Genomic DNA, 17,446 nt, shown 5'->3' with positions numbered 1-17,446 from the left:
TCAAAATGTTCTCAATCCTGTATTCTTGGTTGTCGTATTTTTCATGATTTCACTTTTTTTAGATTTCTTATTCGCCTTTACAGACTCTTTAGTTTGCTTAGTGATCACTACTCTGAATCACTGTGGAAGGGGAACTATAGGACTGATCGCACAGTTAAGTGTACAAGTGTGAACAGTCTGGTCAGAGCAGTCGGGAACAAGAGCGGGAGAATAGCTCAGGGTCAACGTGTTGGCCTTGGAAGCATGACGACATGAAGCAACACAGGTTCGATCCACAGGTCTGTGCTATTAAATGCATTATAAATAACCAATTACAATCAATGATTTCTACAGGAGAATTCAATACGATTACAATTCTAGTAGTTGCGATCAATGGGGAAGGAGAATACTGATTTTCTATAGTAGCGTTATAGAAATCAAGATTCTATTGAAGACAAAGAGGCAAATGATTATGCTTTCTTCCTTTACTGAAAACCTCAAGCAGCATACAAAATTGTTTAACAACATAACACATAAATGAGAACACAACCAAAAACTACATTTCCCACCAAAAACTCCCCAGGTGTAGTTTGTTCTCTTTATGTCCATGAACTTCCAAGTCACTTGACCTCATTAACCAATCCCATCCGACACAGTCCCTTATCCTCTCATGTCATACTATGTCCTTCCTCTTTCCATGTCTGCGACTTGCTTAACTTTAAACCTGCGCCCCAACCGATAAGTGCCGAAATCTTCCCCTCGTGGTCCTCAAGATCCTGCATTTTTCCCTTCAGTACCTGCAATGCAATCCAAACAAAAAACGTTTTATCTATACTGCCCTAGGGTGTGTAATTGTTGACATATTCCAATATCAATTCCAGTAAGTAATCACAATATATGTCCTATCAATTTTCATCCATTCCACTCAACAGTTCCACAGACAATACATTTCATAAACGATTACATGGGTGGGATAATCCTTCGCCTCTGTATCTTTAATAGAATCTTGACTTTCTATAATGCTAGTATGGAAAATCAGTATTCTATGTCAAGACCAGAGGCTCGGATTATGCTTGTTCAAAGCTTACCTACCACCAACGTAGACATCCCCTCAATGGGTCTGAAATAAAATTGTTTAAACGTCGACTCCTTCGACCAATCAGCCGCCTTGAAAATATCCTCCAATCTAACCCCTGCAATAAATGCCTTGGATGCCATGGCCCCTCTAATGAAATGCGCCCCGTACATTTCACTATCAATTCCTGCCTGGGTCATACACCATCTAACCTATCTGACTAAGGTTGGCCCTGCAACTCCCCTGAATGGTTTCCTCAAAGCTATGAACTGTGAATCATCTGAGGGCCTAAGACAACTCGTCACCTCCTCATACGTCTTTAAACACCTGACCGGACATAACTTAGGTTGGTCTGGAAAAGCTGCATATGACACCAAATCTATGCCTGTCTTCGTTCTCCTGCTAACTCGAAAGGTGACTCCTTCTGGATTTAACGACTTCCTAGCTATGTCCAGGGCCCTGACGTCTGACACCCTCTTACATGACATAAGGCATAGTAGAGTTGTGAGTTTTGCCGATAATTCTTTCCTGGTTAATCTATCATTATACGGCCAGCTAATGAACATGTTCAATACCAAATTCAACTCCCACAACTGGATGTATCTAGGTAAAGGGGGTTTCAATATCCTCACCCCCCTGAGGAGCCTACATATGAGAGGATGTTCTCCTACCGCCACATTGTCTATCTTAGGGTGACCTGCCGAAATGGCCGATCTACAAGTGTTCACTGTTCTATACGCCATGTCCTGCGCCACTAGTGCTGTCAAAAAGTTTACAATTTGAGTGACATTTGCCCCATTGGGATGTATCTGCCTTGCCACACACCAGCTATTCCACCTTGACCACGCCAATCTATGCTTTCCTTGTGCCTGGTGCGCATGCTTCTTCGATAAACATCGCAGCTTCTCCCGATAGATCTGGCTTCTGCCAGGCATTCCCGAAATCGGACATGCTATCAGCCTGAACTCTCCTGATTGGTTCAGTGGGTGACACTCCCCCACTGGATTCAGAATCAGTTCCCTGAACTGCAGTAACACTAGTGGGTCTTCGAATGACATTTCCAGAATATCCGGAAACCACACCTGACTCTCTCAGTGTGGCGTTACCAATAATATCGTTGCTTGCGGTCTCCTGGCCTGCGCTATCGTTCTTGGGATCATAGCGAAAGGAGGAAAAGCGTACTCTTTCCCCGGTTCCCATGTCTGTAAAAATGAATCTGTTGCCGCTGCTGCTGGATCCGGTCTCCAACTGAAAAACCTCTCCAACTGCTTGTTCAGCCTGGATGCAAAGAGATCTGTATTGCACGGGCCTCTCAACACCATCAAGGTCTCGAAGACCGACCTGTCCAATTGCCAGTCGCTGGTGTCTTGAGTTCCAGTCCGCAACTCCATTCTGCAGCCCTGGGAGATATTCCGCTGTGACGCTGACTTTGTTCCTTAGGCACATGTGCCAGAAGTCTTTTGCCATCCCCACCAACAGTCTGGACCTCGTCCCTCCTAACCTGTTTATGTAACATACCACCGAGATGTTGTCCATTTTCAGCAGTACACAACAGTTCACCCTATCCTGGGTCCAACACTTCACTGCAAAGGAACCCGCTAGAAGTTCCAAGCAATTGATGTGGAGCTCTAGTTCCTCTCCCAACCAGCTTCCTCCTGTTGTTAGTTCTCCACACAGAGCTCCACAACCCCAGCGACTGGCATCCGATTCTAGGACCAGGTACGGAGCAGAGTCAAATATTGCTCTCCCGTTCCAAGCCTCCATGTGGTGGAACCACCACCACAGCTCCGTTCTCGCCTGTATGGAGATTGGTACCTTCTTTTTGTAAGATAACCCCTTCTTCAGGTGTTAAATCTTGAGGCACTGCAGTGCCCTTTAATGCAACTGGCCCGGAAAGATCGCTTGGATGGACGCAGCTAATCTCCCAAATAGTCTGGCTAATTCCCTGAGCGATATTTCTTCTTTCGCAATCATCGAACTGATCTCCTTCTCGATTGTATTCACCTTGTCCATGGGCAGGCTGAGTGTGGCTGCTTTTGTGTCCACGACAAAACCCAGGAATTGATGGTCTATACCGGAACCAACACCGACTTCTCCCAGTTTATCAGGAAACCTAGCTCCTTCAATAAGCAAGTTGTCTGCTCCGATTGCTCTATTAACCTCTGCATGTCCTGCCCCATCATGCAAAAGTCATCTAAGTAAATTATTAACCTGATGCCCTGATCCCTGAGATGAGCTACCACCACTCGCATCAGTTTCTTGAAGGCCCAAGGGGCCAATGCAAGACCAAATGGTAGGCAACTGAACTGCCACCTCTGATCTCTCCACCAGAACTGCAAAAATCTCCGGTTCTCTTGTGCTACTGGAATCATCAGATACGTGTCCTTGAGATCTATCCTGACCAACCAGTTTTCTCTCTGTAACACATCCCTGAGTAGATGGATGCCCTCGATCTTGAAGTGCCTGTACACTAGAAACCTGTTCAGGTTCCTCAGATTGATCATGGGTCTGTGCTGCTTCTTGCCCTTGACCAGGAACATGTTGCTCACAAAACCCTGCACGGGCTCTATCACTTTTTCGATTGTTTCTTTCCTCTCTAGCTGTGCAATCTCTCTGTCTAACAGATCTTCGTCCTCTCGTGATAACCTTATGGGTCTCGGTTCCACTCTCTGGAACGGCTCCCACCAGAAATCTAACTTGAAACCTCGGACTGTTTCTCCGACCCATGTATCTCCTGACAATTCTGACCATTTCTCTAAATACTGAACTGTTCTCCCCCTTACTAGTGGGGTCCCCTCTGCTCCCTCGAGTGTGTGTGTTTCTGCATTTTGGCTCACCTGTGTTAGCCTGTTAGCCTCTGTTGTTTACTCTCCAGCCTCTACCCCTGCCCCTTCCTCTTGATTGAAAGAAGGGGTTAGGTCGGTGTTCCTGTTTATTTTTTCCACTGGCCTCTATTGCTGGCGTAGGGCTTGAAGGATGAGAAATGGCTTGCAGAGCGGCCCCTACCTCGAAAACCTTGCTGCCGAATACCCTCTTGAGGGAAGCCTACACTTTGTCTGTTGCTGCATAAGTACCGGCAAATGTTGCCATCTCCCTAATAAAGGTGTCTCCAAACATCTTCCCTTTACTGTTGGAGGTTGACTCTGCCATGGCCAACTGCCCCATTTTTGGGTCAATCTTTACCAGGATGGACCTCACTCTCTCTATCGCAACCACATTGTTGGCGTTGCCAAGCAGGCATATAGCCCTCTGAGCTCAGCCTGCCAATATCTCAGGGTCCACCCTCTGCTCAGGTTGCTTGGTCTCTTCCGCCATCTGCCAGTTCTTGGTCAATGGACCCAAGACATCCAGGAGCTTGTCCTGGCAGGATCTCCAGAATCTATCAATACCTTTCCTGATGTCCCTGCCATAATGCCCCATGAAGGACATCATTTTCTCGTCAATCTCTGGCGTCTCGGCCGTGTTATCTGGGAGCAAGGTCCTGGGACATTCCACCCTTAACTTGATTCTGGCTTCCTTAGATAGGGAGCACCTTTTTCTCTTCTTTATGTAATTGCCAATCTTGGCAGGCGGCTCCCACTCTGCTGACCTGGGGTGAATGAGCGAGTCGGGGTTGAATACATCCCCCATCTCCTCGTCATACCTTCTTTTCCTTTTCTTTGCAGCCTTATGCCTTAGAGGGGGGCTTGAAGAGGATGTGTCTGCTTCTTGTGCGCTTCATTCGAACGAATCGTGCCATTCCTCCTCCATTTCTGTGTCCCCTGAATAGGACTCGTCTTCTGTATAAGCAGTGCCCCTCCTTTCTCAAGGCCTCACTCTCTTTTTGTCACCTTTGGACCTGTGTGGCGATCCCGGGGGGTCAGGTTGCTGCGGCCCTTTCGGGCCTTCTTTTTTCCCCCATGCTTCTCACGAAACTTCTCTGGGGCCTCTCCTCTCAGGGCTTCCGTACCCTGAGAGAATGAAATTAGATCCTCCAACAGGCTCCTGCCATGCACTGCACCCCCCCCACACCTGTCCGCAGTACGCATTGTACTGCTCTAGCCTTATTGGCTGTCGACCACTGTCTGCTGGTGTGGGGTTCCTCGGCTTCACTGGAGCTATACATTTTCTATTGGTGGGTTATCTGCAGGTGTCTTGGACCTGCTGCCGTCTATTAATGCAGCTCAGTGGGTCTGGGTATACTAGATATCAGGTTTTCCTGGGTCTGTGCCCATTATCTGGTGCTTAGCACTTACTGTTTTCTTGGCTGCTGCCTCTGTACCTGCACCTGCACCGAGCAGTATCTCCCCAATTAGGCTCTTATGTGGTCAATAATCTGATTGGCCACAAGATGGCGGACTTTAGCCACATTCAGCTGCTTATCTCTGTGAGCCGCTCGGAAATAATTCTTAACGGCGTTGCCATGTGATGTTTTAATTTAACTCCTGTCAGGATCTCTGCTTCGCGCCTGGCACCCTACTATACGCTCTGACCAGTGAGCGCCGGAAACCTCTGAGGTCCCGTCGTAGTGCTCCTGCTCCTGTGTCGTAGTGTGCCAAAGTGCCCCCTCTGCCGTGTTAATGGAGTTGCGCCGCCGGAGCTACAAGGCTCCGTCGCGGCCGCAACCCGTTATTCCTAGCAGTGCGGGAATGCCCCGCCAAACCACTGACTAAACGCTGTGCGCGTGATCGTGCTCCTCTACTCTTAACACCTTCTTGTAAAATAACCATAAATAATGTCAATCACACTCCTAACATAACAAAAAGGCACTTATATGGCTGCCTGAGCAGCAAATAAATAGGAAGGACACAGTAGGACATCAAAGGATAAGGGACTGTGTCAGAAGGGATTGGTTAATGAGGTCAAGTGACTTGGAAGTTCATGGACATAAAGAGAACAAACTACACCCGGGGAGTTTTTTGTGGGAAATGTAGTTTTTGGTTGTTCTCATTTAGGTATTATGTTGTTAAACAATTTTGTATGTTGCTTGAGATTTTCAGTAAAGAAATAAAGCAAAACCTGAACCCCCTCTCTTGACATAGAATTTAAAAGTCCTTGGGAATGGTTCAGCGCAACTTGTGACTTTGATATCGCTAATAAGGTATCCAGAGGGTTGACATCTGGCTGCTTTGTATGGATGTAAATATTAAGTTGAGGATTTATTTTGTTCTTTAAAATCAGAGTGAATATTCTCATAGAGTTCCACTAATGAATTTAGAACAAAGTTCAGGGCAAATATGGCTGGGTGGTCTATGGGTTTGGCCTGGTGGGAGTGTTCCGACCTTGGCAGATAATTCAGCGGTTTAGGAGAGGGGTAATGGGAAAATGCTGATGAGCCACATCCCTTGGCGAATCTCTGGTAGGTAAAAGAGATGATCTTTCAATCAAGGAGTCTCGATTAAACAGGTTTGTCAGGTTTGTTTGTAGTTCCACATGTTGTGTGGATGTCGCTGGCAGGACATCCGTTATTGTTTGTAACTCCGGAGTCTTCTGCGTCGGTTGAGAGTCAAGAAGGATTATGGGCTCACTATCCATTGCGGCCTCCGAGGTCATAGCAACTGATTGGTCACAGACTTCCGCTGCCATTATAATTGAATTAGCCCCAGATTTGTTAGGAAAACTGTAATTTTGCCTTGAGTCATTTTCACGTCTCCTGGCAATTTCCGAATAGCGTTAGTGAACAACATGAACTTTTCATTCAGCATATCTCAACGATCCAAATGTTCAATCCGCAGCAGCGGATGTAAAAAGACATGCAAATAAAACTGCATAGCTGAATAAAACACTGGAGCCAGCTCGTAGGTTTGTCTTCTTTATTTTCTAACAGCAAACTGAATTGGCGGTAACCCCGCCTCTGCATATATATGATGGGCTGCACCCACACCAGTAATGGCAAGGGGACGGGTGGAGTACATGTCCTTAGGTGGAAATAGAAAGGGGACATTGCATCAGGGGACGTTACATCTACCCCTTGCTTAGCAAACAACTTGGGACTCTATCCAATTTCTTCAATCCATCTCGACAGTTACCCTTCTAGATGGGCTCCACAACGTGGGAGTGCTTCTGACATTGCGGTCACTCTCACTGTCGTCTGTGTCCACATCTCCAGCCATGAACTCAGAGTCTGGATCTGACGAGACCTCGCACTGTGGTGCATCTTCTGTCATACAAGTCGAATCTCGGTCAAATGACTGGAAGAATGTTGAGTTTCTTGTGACTGTGCCTGTGGGGTACTGAAGCCTGTCAATGATGTCCTGGTCTACAAGGGACTGTATCCCGTCCGCTACGTGCTTCTGGTTAATGTTGAGCTATTGGCTTGATGTGTATAATGTGTAACTTGATTTGCTCACACTTTAGCTTTCCCAGACCTTTGAACAGTGACGGGAACATTTTCGTCATCATCTCTTTTGTGCTGGTCATGTAGGCTGACATAATCGGATACATCACATGTACCAGACCCATCTGGATGGCTGATCGGAAAATGAGGATGCTTTGTCCTCGAACTTCACACTTGACTACGTTTATGGTGACCTTCATCCTCTTGTCCTTGTACGTACACAAGTCATTGAACATTCCCTTGCAGTCGAGTGGGGTATTTGTGCCATACGGGTATATGTCAATGTCAGCCTTCTTTAATTCTTTCTTGATGTTGAGGGACTTGTAGGTCTCTTAGTTGATTACATTGACCGTGGCTCCAGTATCTATGAGAAATTCTCAGCTGTGTACGTTGATCTGTAGTAGCAGAGGCGGGCTTTATTGTGTTGCTGTGGCGTTTTCTATGGCAAGTACATAGCCCCTTCTTCTGTCCCCACTCGATGATGATCAATCTGACTCATTGCGCCACCTCGGCGAGACCTCTAAGTACCTTATCTTCTGCCTTGTCGCTCTCCTGTGCGAATTACTTCTGTGCCGTGACTGCCTTGCGTCTTCCCTTCTGCCTTCATGCCGTCTGTCTCTGTGGGAGGACTCTTGGCTTCTGCTGTGCAAGCTCTGTCTGGAGGGTGCGGGGGACCACCATGAGGGCTTTCCCGCCTTGGGCAATAGCTTTCCCGCCTTCTGGCATCGACTTGATTCTCTGCTTTCTGGAAGAACTTGATTTTTTACACACCGATTGAAAGTGGTTTTCACCTCCGCATTTCTCGCACTGGTGTCCTACAGCCGGGCATGGGCCAATGTGTGGGAAATTTTTTGTTCTTGACTGCGTTCCGCTGGACACAGGGAGGCCGTTCAGGCTGTTTGCATAATTTTAATGTTGCTTAGAGATTCAGTCTGCAGGGACATCTCTGTATCCACACTGGCAAGTTGTAGGATTCTGTCCAGAGTCCTACTCTTTTGCATTTATTTATTTCTGAAGTCTGGTGTTTCGCAGTCTGCGATGGCTTGTGACTTTAAAGCTTCCTCGAAGAGTGTCTGTCGTTATCACAATATTTTGCCCTTTACCACAGTCTCATGATGACATTTTCCATGCTTTCCCCCCTGTCTTGTTTAGAAGTGTGGAAAATGTGGCATTCATAATCTACATCCTTTAACGAGGCAAGATAATTTTTCAAAGAGTCAATAATACCTTGGAATGTGTCAGTCGAGTTTTCGGGCATTTCAAATACAATGGGCCTCATTACAAGTTTGGAGGTAGCCATGCCCTTAATAAGGGCATGGCTACCCTCAAACTCAGGTCCGGCTCCGGGTCCCGCGAAAGGGGAATTACTGGGCCATTCCGACCTTTGTGGGCCCGGTAATTTACCTTGCGCGGGACACGGGGCCGGTACGTCCCCATTCCCATTTGACCCCCCCATAGGGCTCAATGGGAATGGGGAGGACGGTAGCAGCGGTATCGTTCATAATGGGACCGTTGCTACCATCCGGTTCGGCTTGTGGGTGCCGCTCTGCACGCCTGGTCTGACCAGGCATGCAGAGCGGCCCCCGCGAGCAGAACCCGTAATGTGGCGGCATGGCAACAATGGCGCCGGTAGCACTACCGGTGCCGTTGTTGCCTAACCGCCACTGTTGTACTGAGGCCCAATGTCTCTCACAATGGGGCCCAATGAGTGCAGAAGTATGCCTCTGAGGCAGCGTTCCTCTGTGACGCGTTGCATCATATTGACTTCTTTGAGACACCTACTCCACCTTGGTGCCAGGCTGCTTGTATCAGAAATGTCAAATGGTTATGACACGGGTGGACTAGCCGCCCCCTGATTTTGAACTGTGTTATTACGCCGCACAAGCCCAATTAGCTAGGTACTGATTCCAGAACATTGAAAAACACGCCCACATACAAGTGGAAAAGTGTGCAGCAGCACCCACAGAAATATGATCTGTGATTTTCACTAGGACATATGGTAAAACTAAGGAGGTGGACCCAGTTGCATGCACAGTGCGACATGGTCTGCGCTGTTTCAGAGAACAGGGAATACAGTACCATGCAGTGCCTCTTCCCCCCCATGGCACTACTATGACATCGCCCCCACATTTGATACAATGCTACAAAGGGTTTGGGATCCCTCGAGGCAATTGACATTGTGAGACATGTTCCCTGGGGGTACATAACACTGAATGGAGTTCGTGAAAAAATAGGATGCAGCCCCACAACTACACTGCAATATCATCGCCTGAAAGCCGCGTGCAAGGGCAAGTGGTCTTCGTTCCCATCAGAACCATCCCCTCATCCATTCATATTAAGTACTATAACACAGGACGGGGTTCTAGGAGGTATATCAGAACTTTATAGAATGACACAATCCCACTTCCCATCTGTGAATACAATGAAAGGGAAATGGGAAAGAGATTTAGACACTACAATAGATGACATACTAAATACTAAATCTGTCTCCTTTAATGCTAACCTCAGATTGATTCAATTCAAAATCCTGAACCATCTACACTACATCCCCAAGAAAATCGTGAAATTTTATCAGACGTCAAGGGCACTATGCTGAAGTGCAAAGCTCTGGATTCCAACTCATTTCACATGTAGTGGGAATGTTTAATCATCAAGCAATTCTGTATGGGGGTTGCCACCACCCTTAGTAATATACTGGACATTAATATTCCTGCCACCCCATTGAAATACTTACTAGGTTACATAGGAAAAGTATCCATAAAGGTACGCAGATTGTTCACAGTGGCATGTGCATTCACCAATCGCACTCAGAAACTGGAGGGCACGGATGGCCCCTGCTGTCCAGGCAGGGAGCAAAGAACTGGCATGCATCAATGAATCTGAAGAGTGCTTCATTTTACAAGTTGGACCCACCAGTAGACTGAAGGACATATGGGGACCATTCCCCCGCTATCTAGCGAATAGACAGGTGGTGGCTTCGACAGCAACAGTGGAGGAGGGTTCAAACGAACAGTAACGCTGTACATATTTGTATTTTTCTCTGCTTGGTTCTTGTTGTATAGCATATCAATATGTTGTAACCGTCAGTGAAAAATAAAGATTTTAAAAAGAAAAGAAATGTCAAATGGTTGTAGGGACTGGAGCTGCAAGGACTCATGTCCTCCCTCCTCCCTGGACACTGGGGTGCAGGGGGATGAGGTTGTTGCCGGGCTCCATGAGCTGCTGACACCCTCAGGGTCTGACATGTTGGCCGGGTATTGATTGTAGCAATAAAGGCAAAGCTCACCTTGTCCCTGGCAGTGAGTAGGTAGGTTGTGTGCCACACGTGGATGTTGCAGCAGATGGCCCTGTTCACGTGTGTACTTGCGACCACAGGGCTTTCCTGGTCAAAATGCTCTCCTTTTTGTAAATACTTTCACCAGATTCAATGTCCCACTGGAAAGTGCACATTGTAGTGAAGGCAAATAATGTCATCCGTGGCTGTGCACTAAAGAATGCATGTTGCGATGTAACAGGAAGGAAAAGTTTCCTCTGTGGCGATGCTGTGGTAGACAGTGTGTAGTGCGTTGAGCACGCTGCACGTGCCGACGTGATCTAACTTCAGAGGCGGGCATGACCTCCTATTGCTGCGTGCACGCAGCCTTGTGCCTAGTGATTTGGCCAGGAATGTAGTGCCAGCCAGGCCGGCTGACGCGCAGTAGGGATCATGAGTAATCGAGGATATGGAGTCCCGATCAGGTAGGGGGGGCACTCACGGTGCAGGCAGTGTTTCAGGGCTGCCGACCGGGCCGTAGTAGTTGGAGACCGGTGATACTGCCTCAATTAGCAGTGCTACGCCTCATAGGAAAAGAGGTGCAAAGTGGTATCCTCGTCGACATTGTTAAATCCGCAGCAGTGAATGTATTAAGACATGCAAAGAAAACTGCGTAGCTGAATAAAACAGAGGAGCCAGCTCGCAGGTTTGTTTTCTTTATTTTCGAACAGCAAACTGAATTGCCGGTAACCCCACCTTGGAATATATATGGTGGGCTGCACCCACCCCAATAATGGAAAGAGGACGGGTGGAGTACATGTCCATAGGTGGACATAGAAAGGGGACAATGCATCAGGGGATGTTACATCACTGCTATCTAATAGCAAGCAGGAGACACTGCTTGGAGTGTTGATTTACTCCAGAGTGCATACATTCGAAGGGATAAACGAATCTGTACAGCAAAGAGGTGGTTTATTTTTATCTATTAAGGAGGTTGTATATGAGGAATCCTTCCAACAATGTGCTGCCACGCTGCAAGCAGGAAGAAGGAACCTTTTACCACATCTTATGGCAATGCGCACAAATGCTGTACTTTTGGCAAAAATGTTGTGACAGGTTAGCGAGGGTCATGGGCCGGCCAGTCCCAAACAAACCGAAACTCCTTTTACTGCCGATTGAGGAAGAGGGAGAAATGACCCGCTTTGAAAAACTTCTGCTCTCAACGACCACAGGGCTGGCCAAAAGGAACATTGCACAACTATGGGGCTCAAAGATCACCCCTCAATATGACCAATGGGTAAATGATGTGGACACTTGTATATTAATGGAGCGCCGAGTCTACCAAGCAAGGGGATGCCCAGGGAAAGCTGACAAAATATGGCAGAAATGGGAACAGACCATGTAAACAAACAAATACCTCAAAGGGTCCTCTGATGCAATACTCCTAAAAGTATGAAAGATCCAGTCTGGGAGCTATCATAATGTGTGCGAATGTATTTCAACTAAGAATGGTGCTTAAGCACAATGCCTTTAACAAATGCATGTAAGTTATGTTGATGTATTGTATGTTGTTGGTTTGAAGTATCAAAATACAAAAAATGTGTTATTAATAAAAAAACAATGTGCTGCCGTCGTCTGCCTTAGACTGCAATCTACGATGCGATTCATGCCCACGGGAGAATTATGTTGTAAGACAAGTGCAACGGCAAAAGGGCTCTGGATAGCAGCCGAATCAGCAAGGCAGGGTTCCCAGCAGGACACTGCACTCTACGATGCGCTTCACACCTGCAGAAGGATTATGTTGGAAAATGATGTCAGGGGTCGCCCCACAATCCTCTGCAGGAGCGGCACCACCCTCCCATGGTCTGTGCTGAAGTTTGCCATGGCGACTACAGCATCAGGATCAGTGGAGGACTAGGTTTCCCATCACGATTTGCGGAATGGACTTTCTTCTCATCATCACGTCTACAATGTGTTCCATCCCGGAACAGGAACATCAGCTTGGAGTTTATAAAAGAACAGATGAGGTGTACCGCAATGTTTCTGAACGTCGCTATGACCCTTCCATGTTGTGATGTTTGCTGCCGCCGGTGATGCGGGCGGCAGCGGTATTAGGGAGCGGGCCCTGGCAGAGGCCTACTCTGGTGCGGGGCGCGGCGGGGCGCAGCGCAGCAAGGAAGACACGACCACTCGCTGAGGTGCATAAACCCGGACTGGCGCGCTGACGCCAGTTCCGGTGGTTCCTTTATTTTTCCTAGGGTCACGTGCCCCGGCTAACGGGTCACGTGATACCACATTCCTCCCCAACTTGGAGGTGTTTAACCAACTGTTCAACATAAGTGTTTATAATAGAATATTACTTGCTCCGCTGTCTCAGAGTCTTTCTTGGCAGGATTTTCTGTAGACTCCGTCCACCACGTATCCTTGAAGACAGGACGAAGGTCTGGGTCTTCTTCTTAGAAGGTACCGAGTGCTACTTCTCTCCGGTGCACCGGTTCTCGGTGTTGCCGGCATGGCTAGGTTTCTTGCTGGGGCTGTGTTCCGGAGGTGGGCATTGTGGTGTGGGTTTGTGACGGTGTTTGGCTCTGGGGTGTGAGCGGCCCTGTTGCTTCGCTCCTTGGGGACATTGGTTGTTCTTCGCACAGTTCAGCTGGTACTCTCCTGAAGTGCGACACGTTTCTCGTCACGGTCTCGTGTCTCCTCGTTTGGAGGTGACCATGCTGTGGTTCGTCACGCTGACTGTCCATGGTTGCAGCTCGAAGTTGAGGGACGTCTTCTTGGGTGTCTCTCGGTTTCTGACAATTACTGTATCACCTGGTATCAGTTCTCGGTGGCGGGCATGCCGGGCAATGCTTTCTTGTTGGTTCCGCCTCAGTCTCATTGCGTCTATGGCTGGGATGTCCGGTTCGGGGGCTACCCACAGAGGGTGTATGGGAAGTTCTGCCTGTATCGGTACCCCGAGCATGAGGGCGGCAGGGCTGACCCCGGTGGATGAATGTGGGGTTTGCCTGTGAGTTCATAGGAATTGATCAACAGCTTTCAGCCAGGGATGTCCATTTCCTTTTGCGATGCGAATGATTTTGTTCAGCGATCCCATAAATCTTTCTGCGTCGCCATTCGCTTGGGGCCATCTGGGGGTGATGCGCTGGTGCTTGATGTTTGTTTCTTTGAAGAAATCTCGCAGTTCTTGGCTGGTGAATGATGGACCATTGTCGCTCTTCACTTTTCTCGGAATTCCGTGTGTCGCGAATATCTTCTCCAGCGTGAGGATTGTGGTTTCCGCGTTTGTGGATGCGACGTGCTCTACCTCAGGATATCTGCTGAACTCGTCGATTACTACGAGTAGGTATCCTTCACCTGCAATTGTGCAGTGATCCATGCTAACTGCATCCCACCGCTTGCTGCTTCTTGGGTCGCTGCTGATGGGCTCTGGGCTCTCCGGTCTCCTGGATGTTTGGCACGCAGCACATGATTCCACTAGCTCCATTACCTTTTGTTGTATATTGGGCATCCACATTCTAGACTTGAGGTATGCTGTAGTCTTGATGATGCCTTGGTGGCCGCTGTGGGCTAGCCGTAGGGCTCTCTTCTCCAATGACTCGGGTAGCACAATGCGGTGGCCCTTGAGGAGCACTCCTTCGGGAGCAACGGAGAGTTTTTGTTGTATCCCGAACAGTGCCCGGAGTTTGGTTTGGGCTGATGTGGTGCGCTGAGCTATGGATGTGAGGTAGGTCTTCCAGTTGCCTGACTGGATGGCAGTTGTAGTGTGTTGCAGGATGGTGTCGGCTTCAGTTTCGCCGGCTACTTCCTGCATGGTGAGGGCGCGTGGTCGGGCGCAGGCGACCACGTGGCATACGTGTTCCTCTGTTTCTTTTGAGTGGTGTTGTTCTCCTTTGGTGGCAGGCCTCGGGTGGCGGGACAAGTAGTCCGCTGGGTTGTCTGTCCCTGGGCGGTAGTCAACCTCTATGTTATAGGGCTGTAGCTGCAGCATCCATTTGTCAATGCGTGCCGTTGGGTGTGGAGCAGAGCCTCAGAATATCGGTATCAATGGCTTGTGATCGGAATAGACTTTTGCTTGCTTTCCGAGCAGATATACTTTGAAATGACGACATCCCCACAGGATGGCAAGGGCTTCCTTCTCTATGTGGGTATAGTTTTGCTCTGGTTTGGTGAGTGCCCGACTGGCAAAAGCAATAGGGAATACATTGCCCTCATTATCTGTTTGGGTTAGGACGGCTCATAGGCCTACTGGGCTGGCATCCACTAGTAGTTCAGTGTGTCTGTCTACGTTGAAGAATGCCATGGTTGTGGATGCTGACAATGTGTGCTTGATTTGCTGGAATGCTTGTTGGTGGATCGATGTCCATTCCCATTTTTGGTCCTTTTTCGTCAGTTCACGTAGTGGGCTTGCGATGTTAGCAAGGTCTGGAATGAAACGCGCACAGTATGTCGCCATCCCCATAAAACTTCTCACTTCCGTGGCGATTGAGGTGCTTTGGTGTTCTTAATGTCGTTTACCTTCGACAGATCAGGGGACACACCTTTGGCACTGAAAATATATCCAAAGAAACATAGTTCTTCTTTTGCGAATTCGCATTTCTCTGCATTTAGCGTTAGGCCTGCTGTTTCTAGCCTGCTCAGGACTGCTGCTAGGCGTTTGTGGTGCTCTTTTTCGTTTGATGCGTACACAAGGATGTCGTCGCTGATGTTCGTGGTGCCATCTAGGCCCGTGATGACCTTGCGGATTTCGTGCTGGAAATCCTCGGCAGCCGACGATATTTCGAAGTTGAGTCGTTTGTATCTCATTAGCCCAAGGTGAGAGGAGAATGTCGTGATGTACCTTGAGTCTCTGGCTATTCTGAGCTGGTGATAGCCAGATCTCAGGTCTAGTTTGCTGAAGATTGTTGCTCCAGTGAGATCTACAATGAGTTTGTCAATCATTGGGGTTATGTGGTGTTCCCTTCCGATCGCTGCGTTGGGGAGCCTCATATCTATTTAAATTCTCACAGCGTTAGGTTGTTTCGGTTTTTGGGCCACCACCATTGGTGACACCCACGGGGTTGGACCTGATGTCTTTTCGATTATTCCTGCTTCTTCGAGTTTAGTTAATTCTTCCTCTACGGCTTCTCGCAGGTGGAACGGTATCCGCCGGTGCCGTACCGCTTTCGGCTCTATCGTGGGGTCTATGTGAAGCTTGATTGTGCGGCCTTTTAGACACCCGATGCCTTGGAATAGTTTCTTGTGTTGCTGTATTAGATCATCAAGGTCATTGTGTTGGAGGTTGAAAGCAAAGTGAATTAGCTTGAGTTTTTCTGCGGTCTTGCAGCTGAGTAGCGTCTCACAGCCAGCGTCCACCACATAGATGCGCGCCCTGCAGCTAGTGTTCTTGTGGGTGAAATCAGACTTCAAGGACCCTTGTACTGGTAGGGGTCTCTTACATCCATACGCATATAGTCTGACCTTCTTCTTGTGGAGCATGGGTTTCGGGTGAAGCTTGCTGAATGCTGACGTTGGCATTACATTCACTGTCGCGCCAGTGTCAATGACCACTTTCAGAGGTTCGCCGTTGGTGATGACGGTGCACGATGGTCTCTTCCTTTGTCGTGACCGGTGTGGTTCGACGGCTGATATAAGATGTACTCGATGTATCCGTTTACCTCCTTTCTTCCGTCCCCCTTTTCATTCCGGGGACACGCTGTCGTCGCTGTCTTCGCTGTCACTCGTGTCTGGGGATCTTTGAGAGTGGTCGACGGCTCTGGCTTTCCCTTTTCGGTCTTGTTGACGTGACGACTCTCTCGGTGAAAACTTCTTCCGTCGCTCAGGTGCTGGCCGTGACGTTGTTTCCCTATCGTTTCGATTTGGTGGGTTCATGCAGACTGCCGCATAGTGATTGAGACGGTTGCATTTTCTGCACGTGGATCCCCATGCTGGGCAGGATTCTCCTTTGTGCCATGGGCCACCACACCATTTGCAGGCCTTGCTTCGTTCTTGCAGCACCGGTGTTCTCTGGCCGTATTTCATGCAAGTGTTCTGGTGTTTGGATATGGCTGCTACGTCTTCAGATGGTTTAGGGTTGTCCAGCGGGAGCCTTTGGATTGCTGCTTCATCACTGCTACCTGGTCTTCTGTTTGCTCCTGGAGGCGCGCCATTTCTAGGATACGGGACAGGCGCATGTTTCTTTCAGAGAGTATCGCTCTTCTCAGCTTTTCTGAGGATATGCCGTTAATTATTTGGAGGCGGATTGCAAATTCATCATCCGGGAATTCGCAGCCAACCGCCATCTCACGAAGGCGAGCATGAAATTTGTCCACTGTTTCTTTCTCCCGCTGCTTGGCCATGCAGAAGTGGAAGCGTTCGTAGTCTGGGTTGAGGTCTGGTTTGAACATGTTTGTGAGTACTGACTTGGCTGCGTCGTAGTTGTTGTTGTCTCCACGGTCTGGGGTGGCGTTGAATAGGCGCAGGGTGGCAGCTCTGACATTGAGTAGGAGAAACGTGCGCTTCTTTTTTGCTATGGTAATGTCTCTGGCATCCAGGTGCATTTCAAATTGTTGTAACCAGATTTCCCATCTGATGGCTGCTCCCGTGGTAAATGGGTCAAATGGCGGCATGAGCGTGGTCAGTGCAGGGTCAGGATGGTCAGTGGTGATGCTTTTCCTGATGGCTGAGCTTGTGGTGGCCCTCATAGGGCTAGTTTCGGTGCTAGACATGTTGCAGTGGGTTATTGAGGGCGGTTGTAGGAGTGCGCTCACTGGTACTTGCTGTTCCTGGTGTTGGCACCGGTACTGGTTGTCCACTGACCTTGCACGTTGTGTGACAACAGGTT

At 48.5% G+C, this 17,446-nt stretch overlaps 1 long non-coding RNA gene across 1 annotated transcript in view; it reads right to left on the bottom strand.

Annotated features, from left to right (window-relative positions):
- Window positions 1-449: 449 nt before the first annotated feature.
- Window positions 450-17,446, bottom strand: part of LOC138497606 (uncharacterized) — a 220,133-nt gene continuing 203,136 nt past the window's right edge. The window contains exon 2 of the long non-coding RNA XR_011278619.1: window positions 450-776. This is a non-coding gene — a long non-coding RNA (uncharacterized lncRNA). The remainder of the gene's footprint in view (window positions 777-17,446) is intronic.

This window comes from Ambystoma mexicanum, chromosome 5q (assembly GCF_040938575.1).
Source record: "Ambystoma mexicanum isolate Mex_15411 chromosome 5q, UKY_AmexF1_1, whole genome shotgun sequence".
NCBI lineage: Eukaryota > Metazoa > Chordata > Amphibia > Caudata > Ambystomatidae > Ambystoma > Ambystoma mexicanum.
The sequence above is the reverse complement of the archived record's forward strand: the minus strand, read 5'-3'. Positions and strand labels throughout refer to the sequence as shown.